Source organism: Dipodomys spectabilis, unplaced genomic scaffold (genome assembly GCF_019054845.1).
Source record: "Dipodomys spectabilis isolate Male_0828 unplaced genomic scaffold, ASM1905484v1 ptg000023l, whole genome shotgun sequence".
Taxonomy (NCBI): Eukaryota; Metazoa; Chordata; class Mammalia; order Rodentia; family Heteromyidae; genus Dipodomys; species Dipodomys spectabilis.
The window spans coordinates 2775158-2787332 of record NW_024870700.1 but is presented as its reverse complement, the minus strand read 5'-3'; positions in this window follow the sequence as shown (position 1 = coordinate 2787332).

Here is a 12175-nt window from a genome sequence, read left to right as displayed (position 1 = left end):
AAAAAAAACAAGTAGAAAATGTGTTAGTGTTAAAAGCTCAGACGCTGGAAGGAGGAACTGTGTTTATAGACAATGGGAGAGTCAGGTTCGGGTGGCTGAGAGGGGAGTTCGCTTTTGTTGGAACAAGAAATGAGGTCACCCCTTCTCTGCTTTGTATCCTTGCTATCTTTTCAGAATGTGCTTTTGGATTTCTCTCATCTTTATTCTCCTCAAGCTGCAAGTGCAGCCTGGGAGACTACTGTTGGGAGAAGCAGGGTCCGTCTCACAAACTGAGAATATGACATATGCTTACACTGCTTATGTAATGTTTGAATTTAGGCTCTGCACAAAAAGTACTCTGGTATCCCATAAGCTCCAATGAACATAGCAGGTCAGAATCACCTGGGATTGGGAATAAAGCCCTTGAAACTTAAAATGAAGCCCATACAGTTTAAACATGAAGTCAAAACTCAAGGCATCTTAAATTGTTGTGAACTTCCCTCTTAGTGGTCAGTTTGGATAGGGACCTGAGATTTTAATGTTCACCAAGTGACTCCTGGCAAATCCAACTTCATCTGTCCTAGTCAGCTGGAAATAAATAAAAGTTAAAGAGCAATTGCAGAAACCACAATCAAGCAAACAAAGAAAACAGATCAGATCTTTGAACAGCCATGGGTCCTTTTTCTAGTTTAGATACTATTAGCCCTAAACAAGTCACTTCTAAGGAAATTATTTGTTGTTTCCAGATTAAGTTTCATGCTTGTGGAATAAGGAAACTAATATTCTGTTGGAATTGTTGCTGAAATGAGACAAAAGGGTCTGGGAAATTTAGTGTCTTAAAACACTAAGATTTGTGGAATTTATTTGACTAGAGGCCATTAGATGATAAATCTCTGTAAGGGATAGTATTGCTTTATAATTATTTGCATTCCTTATGGGGAAAGAATGTAGACTAATTCAGTACCTTAGTCAATAATACAATCAGCATTCAATAATTATCTATAGATGGTTCTCCAATGTATTCCCTAACCTTACCACCAATGTTAATATGCCCCAAAGTGGTGTTTTTACTTAAGAAGGAAAATTCCAAGCCATTATTGTACAAGATGGTCAGATTCCAGAATTCCAGCTTCTAACTTCATCTTCCTTCCAAACTCAAAAGGATACCCTCCTTTCTTTTCTTGAACAGTTTTATGCAGACTGTAAAGCAACTCCAGGGGATGTAGTAATAATGAGACACTACCTCCCTCGGGCCTCCAAAGTGTTGGCTATAGCTCAGGCTTCTCCCCTGCGTGTGATTACCTCTCCATAACCACCCTCTTTCCTCTACTCAACCCCATCCCAACAGTTCAGCTATCCTCACTGCTTACCTCATTTAAATGGAAGAATACGTTTAGAAAGACTTGCAAAATTACAAGTTAATTGGGTCTTATATTTTGTGAATGCAAATGGCGCAGGCCCTTTTATCTTGGTCTCTCTTTGGCATATTAGATCAGATGCTGCTATCCTTCGTTCTGCCCCTGAGGCAGTAGACTCAGTGATCAGAAAACCTACTGGAGAGAGCCCAGTGCCAACAAAGGATACAACTCAATTAGCTCAAAATCTTTGGAGTTTTACAGCTTAAATGGAGAGAGACAAATCCCAGGGGAACCTCCCAAGGAATCAGGATGTGCACAATGATGCAGGACGCCTGAGATTTACAGGGTCACTTTTTGATTACTGTTTAGTACAGGGTGCAAATAGCTTTGAGGAAATGACACCCTAGAGAACACTTACTGAGAATGGGCTGATCAGGTCCCCTGTGACAGAGGCTGGCGCATAAAGCATGGAGGTCACTGCAAGGATATTGTTCATTCCGTGGGGAAATCTATCTAGAAGGGGAAACAGCTCCTCCTTGTTTCCTCATTTCCAATGTTGCCAAAATGCAATTAAATGGGTGAGTATTTGAAGAACCTCCTAATTTTGTTTAGAAATGGTATCATTTGAGATGGGTTTAGGGTACTTTCAAACTAGTGAACACACTTTTCTTTCTTTTAATTCTTGCAGAAAACTCACTAATACGAAAGGCATTATTTGGATCTGTGTAGTCAATGGCATGCCATCGGGGAAAATGAGAACAATGGAAATTAAGGGAGGAGGGGAAAACAAAAATGTCTATTTATATATGTTTCGAAATTTCCTTTACCTAATGCATTACAATTTCAATGAAATCACAGACTGCTATTATTTTTACATAGTTTACCCTCCTTTTCTTTTTAATTAGCATGTATTAACTCCAAAGGGGTTTTATTATATTTCTGTACATCATGTTATGCACTTTGTGAATATTCGCTACCTCTTCTTGTTCTTCCTCGTCTCTCATTTTTTATATGATTTTGTGTTCATACATTCATATAATGTACTTCACTCATACATACATACCCCATCACACTCATCGTTCACTTCTATTGGCCCTCAGATCTCCCTCCAAATAGTTCCTTTTCCCCCATCTCTGATACTCCAGTGTGCAACATAGAATTTACCACATCATAAATATTCAATAACTATTATATGAACATATAAAAAATAGTGTAAAAAGAATATAAAAACAACTAGCAGAGGAAATCAAGTACAGCTAAAATAGAATATTGCATTCCAAAGCTGGTAATGATCTGAGAGAACGTGCTTTCTTGGTTTGGTTGCTCTTAGATGATACTTTCCTACTTGATCCATGCCTCCAGCTCAGCATTTTGCTGGTTAATTGGAGTGCCTCAGTCTTTTCTGTAAGGCTGGGTATGAGTCTTCAGCAAAAAAAAAGTAGATTAGAATTACAGGTATGAGCCACTGGTGAGCCTGCCAGAACTCTGCTAACATGAATTTTTTCTGTACCATTTTGTATTTTCATTAACAATACACGGGCATTTCAACTTCTCTATGGTTTTGTAAACATTTAATATCAATCTTTTTGTCTATATGCATTTTAGTAGATATGAAATCGGCTTTCATTATGTGTTAGTTTTAATTTCTTAATGTCTAATGATGTTAAACATTGAATTTCTTGTGCTTATTGGCTATTTTTCTATCTTCTTTAGATTTTTTGCTCAGGTCATTTGTCTCTCTTCTGAACAGTTGTTGGAAATCTTCATGCTATGAATGCATTTACGTAGAGATAATCTCTCTCCCTTCTCCTTTTCTCTTTCTCACCTCCTCCTTGCCCTCTACCTCCCTCCCTCTTGCCCTCTCTCCCTTCCTCCCTTGATTTTGATTCCTCCCTTTCCTTCTGCCCCTATTCTCCCTCCTGCCTTACTGCCAACTTAAAGTTGAACTTGGATGCAAAACACCATTACTTAATACCAAGTGCAGAGTTTTTCTACCATTTCTGCTGTTTTCTTCTAACAGTTTTGTAACTTCAGCTCTTAAATTGAGATTCTTGATGCACACTTGGTTTATTTTTGCATATGATACGTAATAAAATATTCTAGGTTAACCAGTTTGTAAGTGGTGAGACAGTACATCGCTGTTAGAACTTGTGGAAGTGCAAAACTGCTTATCTTGTGGACAGAAAACAATAGAGACACAAAAGAGAGCCCTGGATCCCACAGTACTTTCAAAGAGCATTACTACCAATGACTTAAAGACCTCCTATTAGGTTTCACCTCTTCAAAGTTCCACCACCTTCTGGGACTGAGGCTTTAATATAAATACCTTTGGGAGTCATTTGAAATCTGTACAATAGAAGCTGCTAACACATGGTTACTGGATTCCCATTATGTTAATACAATTAGGTAGTTAATTTCATTCCCAATATAAGCAATCACTTTACAAAGAAGTTCAAAGAATCACAAAGTTAGATAATAAGGGACATCTAAACCTGGAGTCCTCCCATTAGGACCAAAAAAAAATTTAAAAAGTCAGAGCTATAAACACATTTTAATGAGAAAAATGCACTACCATTCTAAAAGAAATAAAATCCCATTTTATTCTCTATAGACCTGTATGGATCAAATTGCCTGAAGTTGTCCAACTCAGTGGATTTGATCTGAGACCTCAAAGCTTTGAAAACACTCATTCTTCTAGTCACAACTTTCACTATCAAGATATATTACATCAGCAGAAAAACACTGATATAAAAGAATTAAGGAGAATCCATTTTCAAGTTCCTGCATCCTGAAAGATGCAGAAAGCACTATATTTGCAGGAACCTATCCATTGGCTGGGGGAATCCACATTCTCTCGCTGATCAAGCTGGTATTTGACAGTCCATGTTACAGTTAGAGTAGTCTCTCCTTCTACTTCTCTTTACTCTCTCAAACTGACTATTTACTCAGGTAAAAAGGGGTCATCCTCTAGGGCTACGGCTATTGATCTGGTATTTCTATTTGTGTAGGTGCAGTTGGGCAGCCTAGGGCTATACGATATTATTTAATATGTTGCTGACCAATGTTACTGATCTGTAGGAAAGAGGCTTTGTTTACTCCTCGTAGCCTGGTGTGCCTTTGCTTGAGTAGGTTCCTATCATTACTTAATAACAGCACAATCAAAAATGCCTGCCTGATATACCTATGGCATACCATAGTGACTTTTGCTTAACTGAATGCTCTTGGAGCAATCTTCAAAAATGAATATACTCAGGTATTCTTCCATTGTGTCTGTAGCTTCTATTTTTCTTTCACTGGTCCTTAATTTAGTTCAGTTATAACACATAGAAGTTGAGATGGGCCTTTAAGTTTTTCACAGACTAACTATATTAAACTGATAGAGGGGTAGTACTAGGACATGGGCACATTGTGCTGTCTCATGAAGATATTCACAGTCTGGTAAGAGAACACCCTAGGGAGGCTAATGAATCTCTTGAAGAAGTAATTTCAAGCAGTACTAAGTAAGCAGCATATATCAGCTTTACTCAGTTGGCTTCTTACTGAACTGAATATAATGAAAGAGAATGAAAGAGATCATCTCTTAAGGCCTTCCTTCCCAGAAACAAGAATTGCCTTGCTGATGTAGGGACCTAGGGAAGGTACAAATTTCTCTTAGCTTAAATTTCCCTCTTAGCTTCTCTGGGTCCCTTTAAATTGGTAGGAACAGGAATTATAATCCTTGACAAATATGTTTTAGGTTAATGTGTCAATTGGCAATGTGAAATCATGTCATAAGATTTTGGGCTAGAATTTCTGATTTTTGCCCTCTAGTTTTAGTAATTGAACCATAATAATTAGTCACCTGCTATACATTCTGAAGACCTGTCTTGGTAAGAGCAAAAAGTAAGCTTTATTAAAAGTCTGATACTCTAATAATAACTAAAATCCATGTTATGAATAGATTCTACAAGAAATTGTAAGTTTATAAAAACAATTTATTTTCTTCATATAAAATGTACAGTGGGATACGCAAGTGGGCAAAAATAGTCATGTGAAATTACACAACAACTTTGGGTCAATTCTGTTCCTTGTTCTCATGTGTCATTGATTTACAAGTGAGCTAGGATATTCTTGTCCAGAACATTCTTCAAGACATCCATACATGTGGGAGTCAAGGGTATGATGAATAAAACTGTGGTTTCCTGTCACAATTTCAAAACCTTTATAAGACGGTCCATGCTGAAGTTAGGAGTCAGGCCAAGAAAAAAGATGCAGCCAAGGAAGATATATAGAAGAGTAAACATGATAAAATGTTTCCACTCAGAGACTCGCAGTATGTATGTTTTAGAATAGTTGTGTATATGAAAACTTGAAGGCCTTGCAAGTATTTTTGTCCCTTCAACAGTAGCCCTATGGAATTTTGCCACTGTGAACTTCTTCAATGTCACATGGACTTAGGTAACTCCTCTATAAACAAGACAGTGTCATGTAGGAGGACAATTAAGGCCCATTCATGTTTTCAGTGTATTGACATATCAATTAAAGTGATAATAGCAAGTTTATAGTAGTGACTATGAGAATCAGGAGAGCTTATGTTTTTATTAATTGTTAAAAAAATCCCTTCTACATTATTTCATTTGAATCATTTTGTGTGTTTTGTTTTTATCTTAAATATCCATAGGACTTGCTATTGTGTTCCTCTATACTCTAGTACTATGCTTTATGCACTATGGACTTCATGATAGTATAGAGGTAAGCTGTTTCATTATATGGAAGTGGAGAGATCTCCTCCCAGTTCAAAGGAAATGATCATGGCATGGGTATTGTCCATACCAAGAATTTGTGTATTTTGCATTCAAAAGTGAGATCTTAAGCCAGTGGCTCCTGTCTCTAATTCTAGCTATTCTAAAGGCTGAGATCTGAAGATCAAGGTGCAAAGCCAGCTCAGGAAGACAAATCCGAGAGACTCCTATTTCTAATTCACCAATAACAAGCCAGAAGTGAATATGTGGCTCAAGTGGTAGAACACCTGCCTTGAAAGAAAAACATTAAAGGACAGCACTCAGGCCCTGAGTTCAAGCTCAAGGACTGGAACACACAAACAACAACAAAAATATAAGCTTAAAATGGAGCCTTTCAATTCATTCCTACTTGTCTCTCTCTGTCTCTTTCCTTCTCTCCTCTCTTTCCTATCTCATTATCTGCTACTTTGTTATTACACTCACTAAATTGTGGGACACACAGAGACACTCATATATAAACCACAGCTTTGAAGCCAGATCTGGTGGTTCACACCTGTAATCTTAGCTACTCAAAATGCTGGAGCTCTGAGGATGGCAGTTCAAAGCCAGCCCAGGCAGGAAAGTCCATGAGAGTCTAATCTCCTATTAATCACAGAAAATTCCAGAAGAGGTAGTATGGTTCAAGTGACAGAGTGCTAGCCTTGAGCAAAAGGAGCTGGGGACAGCTCCCAAGCACAGAGTTGAAGTCCCAGGACTGGCAAAAATAAAATAAAATAAATACTACACAGCTTTGTTCCTCTAATCCAAGGAAGAGACCTAGTCTAATTATTTCATAGATTACCCTTCCTTTATGCATTTCTTTGTGCTCTACCCTCTCATCTCTAGATCATTTTATCTTCCCTCCTCTAATGGTTTGAAAGACTTGAAAATCCCTAAAGAAGAACAAAGTTCAGGGGACAAATGCAAGCCTGATCTGTCCATAAACTTTTGTAATAATTCTGCTTTCCAGGTAGGGTCCCAGGCTTTCAAAGCTATGAAAGCACAAGATGCACCCATAGGACCTTCCTCATCCCTATCTGCCCCACTTCAGATTCCTCATCAGGTCCCAGTGCCAAAGGAACACTTTGTGATTCTGTATTTGGAAAAATGACAATATGGCTAAGAAGCTAATGGCAGTAGGGATCCACAGTCATGAGAGATTCTACAGCAAATGTACTCAATGCATACCAGAGAGATGAAGAAGATGTGAAGGAGTAGGGAATTGAGAGTGAAAACAAAATCTGTTCAGTTAAGTTACCTCTCAAATTCTGATGGAAACCTGTACCCCACCCCCACCCCCACACACCCTACCCTCTGCACGCACAATCCCATATAAAGGAAATCAGTGGATGATTGCTATTCTAAGCTTGCTGGTTTTGCTTATTTTAATATAGACCACACTATTTTTACTGCTAACAAATATTGTTGCTAATAGATTTTAAATTGTGCTGCTAAATTCCTATTGTTGATTTAAGGGAAAACAAATGGTACCATGTCTTTTTATTTTTTCTTCACTGGGATGTGTGGAGAGCCTCCAGCAAGTGCTGCTCAAACCTAATTTATACATTTGCGGGAGGCTGAAGCCAAGATTCTCCTCAGGCCATTAACCTAAACTGGATTTCAGAGAAAAGAATCTCACTTGTACAATTCAAAAGGCAATCTTTGTGCTATTATAGCTTTAATTTTTTAAAGCCTTGGCTTTTTTTTTTTCACAAGACATTCTCTTCTATTTTGTCTTCTGTCCCTAGACTTTATCCTTACTTTTCCATGGCATGTGTATATTTATGTGGACACACTCTAGCATGAAATATCACTCAGAAAGCTGTAGCTCCGATAATAAGTGTTGGTTGCAGATTATTTAATTATGACTTGTCTTATTTCTCTAAGGATTACTTAGGTTTCTTCCTGGCTGCACTTGAGTTCTTTGTGCAATCATTGTAAGCAAGAGGGTAAAATGGCAATGCATTAGAATTTCTTTAATAAAAATAGAAATGAAAGACAATCCCTATAGTTTCATTTTCCAAAAGAGGGTAGAAGGGTGAACTTTTTAATAGACCAAGAAAGCTCGATAGTCAAGCAACTAATGGCAAGGTAGGGATAGTAGGGGATAATGCTATCCAAATCCCCAGAAAATAATAGAAGAGCTTCTACACTGATAATAAAAAAAAAACTCCCAGGAATAGAAGTAGGGGAAAGGGGCATGATTTCTCCCAGCTTTTTCTTACATAAACGTTTTACTTTGAAATATTCCAAATGGGAAACATGAAGGTGAATTGACACAGGATAAAAATGAAGCTATAAAATTTAGAGAGAAAGTTTCCAGAAATAGAAATTTGCATTTTTCAGTTCTTATTAACCTTGTTCCAACTATGTGATCTGGGGAAATAAAGTAAAAATCTTCCTATTTTGCTATGTTGATACTTTTTGAAAGATAAGACAGCTGCATGCTGGTGGCTCACGCATATAATCATAGTTATCCAGGAGGCTGAGATCTAAGATCATAGATCAAAGCCAGCCAGAGCAGGAAAGTTTGTGAGACTTTTATCTCAAATTAATCATCCAGAAGCTAAAAATGGAGCTGTGGCTCAAGTGTTAGACTGCTAGCTTTGAGCAAAAAATACCCTAAGGTGCAGTGCCAAGGCTCTGAGTTCAAGCCCCAGTATTGGCTCACAAACAACATAAAGAAAGATACGGTGAGAAATTTGAGATTTTTAAATTGTCATTTTGCAATCAGTCTCTTCTCTATACTTTATTCCCTCATTAGCATTCTTTCTTCTTGCTTCTTTCTTGCTTTTGTGATTCCTGAGACATTTACCTTTACAGACTAGACAATCTGAAAAGGTAATAAAAGAAAAAGAGAGATCTCCATTGTCACTACTAATAGGAGAAGGGAGTTTACAGTCTGCATGGAAAAGTCAGAGTTGAAAACAATTTAATCAAGCTGAGAAAAACAAGAGGAAACTAGACTGCTCAAGAAATATCCATAAATGTAAAGTCTTGCATATAGGTCAAAAATTCAATTGCACCAGTAAAAGACAAAGAGAAAAAGTCCCTCATTAACAGGTGAAAATGGTGCAGTAATGGTAGTTGATTTTAAATGTAATATAGACTGTCATCAGTAGGCTATAAGACTGGATCCATCTAAAAGAACGCAGGTCAGAATTTCAGTTTGTTGCAGGCTGATCAGACTGTATTGTATTTGTATATAATAGGAGCCTGACATTTTAAAGGAGTCTGACATTAAAGAGGTAAGATCTTTTTGTGGAATAAGATTTTTAAGGACTAAGATTTTTTAAGGAAATAAGAAAATATAAATTGGGGGAAGTGGGTTCCAACCAGGAGCTTGACAACCATTTTCTAGAAACTTCCAAAAGTGTTTTGTGAAGTAACCAAACTTATATTAAGTGACAGGAGAGAATGAAGGCCAGGTGAAGGAAATTCTGAATTTTGAATGGTAATTTTTAAAGAACTATTTTAATCTTTCCATCCATCCATTGATCTTTAAGAATGCAATGTTGATCCTGTCCTTGGGAAAACTGGTTGACATTTTAAATGTTTTTCCATCATTGAAATGAGAATCAGTAAGCCAATCTTAACTGTTTTCACATATATGATACGTATACACCAAGAATCCAATAATTCTGGCATCTGTGATGTTTACTGGGAAAAGGATGGAAGCTTTTGAGTTAGCGCCACAGAGTTGATAAGGACGGTGTTCTGCACTCTTAAGGCACACTGGCAAAAAAGCTCATTTTCCAGAGGATACACTGGTTCTCTGCACACTGAGACTAGCAGAACGTTAATATGGAGAAATGGAAAAACTGTGCTTAAGGGAGACCCCCGGACCTTCCAGGAAACCCTGGATATTAAAATAGGCAATTTGCTTAGCTAATAATAATGTGGTCAGGCCTTGTAGTCACAAAAAAAACTTTAATTAATCCTCACAACACCCTGGTGGGCTGCAGAAGGTAAGTGTTATTGTCTCCATTTCATATGAGGCAAAATGCAGGCACAAGGAGAGAAAGGAAATGGCTTGCCTGAGATAGCAAGTGGGAAGTTAAATTTAGCACTAAAGGAACCTTCGACCACATTCCTTCCTCCTACCACGTCCCTTCCATAGTGTATCTGGGGCAGATCATGTGGGGTCACTGTCACAGACGGGACAGGTGGAAAACACAGCCAGAAAAAATGTCTTACTGGAGACATATGGGGTGGGAAAAGAAGGAAGAGCAAGAGCAAGGAAAACTGAGCGGAGATAGGGAGTCTGTATGCTCCTGTTTTACTGTGGCATACAAAATTAGTCATCTCTGAAGAGGTGAGATCTTAGACTAAAAGGAAGCAAAGAAAAAGAAAATTTCAACACTATTATAACCTGAAAGTCCTATGTCTATATGAACAGACACTTAACAGGAAGCACTAAGCTCTGGGGGAATGAGTTGTTGTGATGTGATGTTTGTGTGTATGTGTGTGTGTGTGTGTGCGCACACACACTCACGCACAAGTGTGTGCATGCACTGGTTCTGGGGCTTGAACTCATGGCCTTGTACTCTCACTTGACTTTTTCTCTCAAAGATGACACTCTACCATTGGAGCCCATCTCCAATTCAGTATTTTGCTGGTTAATTGGAGATAAGATTTTTTTTTTCTGCCCAGGATGGCCTTGAGCCACGATCCTCAGGTCTCAGCCTCCTGAGTAGCATGAGTTACAAGCATGAGCCCCCAAGACAGGCTTTGTGATGTTTTTAGATGGGATGGGTGATTTCTCCTCCTCTGACACTGTTCGCCTCTGGGATTTTAGCCTATGGCTTTGTAGTACACGTTGTGCAGCTTGCAAACTCTATGTGGTCTTCTTTTGCTTAGAAGGAGAAAAGATGCATCAGTTTGCATTTGGTGCTGATTATGGCACCCCACCCGCTCTGTGGTCATAAGATCAGAACTTAAAAAGACATAAAAGTACATCAACTCCTGTCTTTTTTCAGCTGAAGGACCGGAAAAGAAAGAAAGAATTGTGACTGGGGCTGGAAAGGTGGCTCAGTGGTAGAGTGCTTGCCTTGCATGCATGAAGCCCTGGGTTCGACTCCTCAGCACCACATAAGCAGAAAAAGCCAGAAGTGGCATTGTGGCTCAAATAGTAGAGCACTTGCCTTGAGTTGAAGAACTGAGGGACAGCGCCCAGGCCCTGAGTTCAGGCCCCACAACAGACAAAAATAAAAAGAAAGAATTGTGACTTCCTCAAGGTCTTGTAGGTAATAAGTGAAGACAGAAAGGGAAAGGAGGTATTTTGCACCCATACCAACTGCACTAAGATCCTATATGATTGCAAAGCATTAGAAGAACCCCAGGGCAATGAGAATCAGAGTAATGACTGAGACTTATCCCTTACTTTAATGTAGAAGCATAGCTTCCAAGGACTCCAAATGCCAAAACTAAAGACTGCATTCTGGATTGGTGAAGCCATAGTGAAATAAAAGAAGAAGAAAAAAAGACAGAGAAGAGCATATAGTCTTTCATGCTCTCTTTAGACTTTCAAATTTGTCTAATTCAATGAATTCCACAGCTGTTCCATTGCAAACTGAGCAAGTTGAGCTGTAGGTGCATTTCTTTTGTGATTTCTTTGAGATAGAATAAATCATGTTAGCAGAATCTCTCAAGGAACATCATATACCTGTATGAGTTTCTAAAAATAATATTCTTCAAAACTGAAGGGAAACTATTGGAGAAGATCATCCCTATACAAAAGAAATTTGGAATAGCATCTGGAATGAGGCACAGAACGCACGCAGTAGCTCAGCACATCGAGATAAATTGTCCTTAGCTCATCTGAGGTGATTTGATATGTGTTCTGGAAGCAGACACGAGGAGAAACCCACAGTAATTTCGTATTTAGACAGATCTGAGTTCTGAGGGAAAACAAAAACAATCTTATTTCTCTTGAGTCCCAGGAAGCAATGGCAGTAGATACAGAGGGAGAAAGTGAAGATTGCAGTCACCATGAGAAATTGAGTTAGGAAGAGTTGACTCTGACAGGATATGTATATGCGTGTATATGCTTTGTGAGTGAGTCAAGTTTGTTTTTAG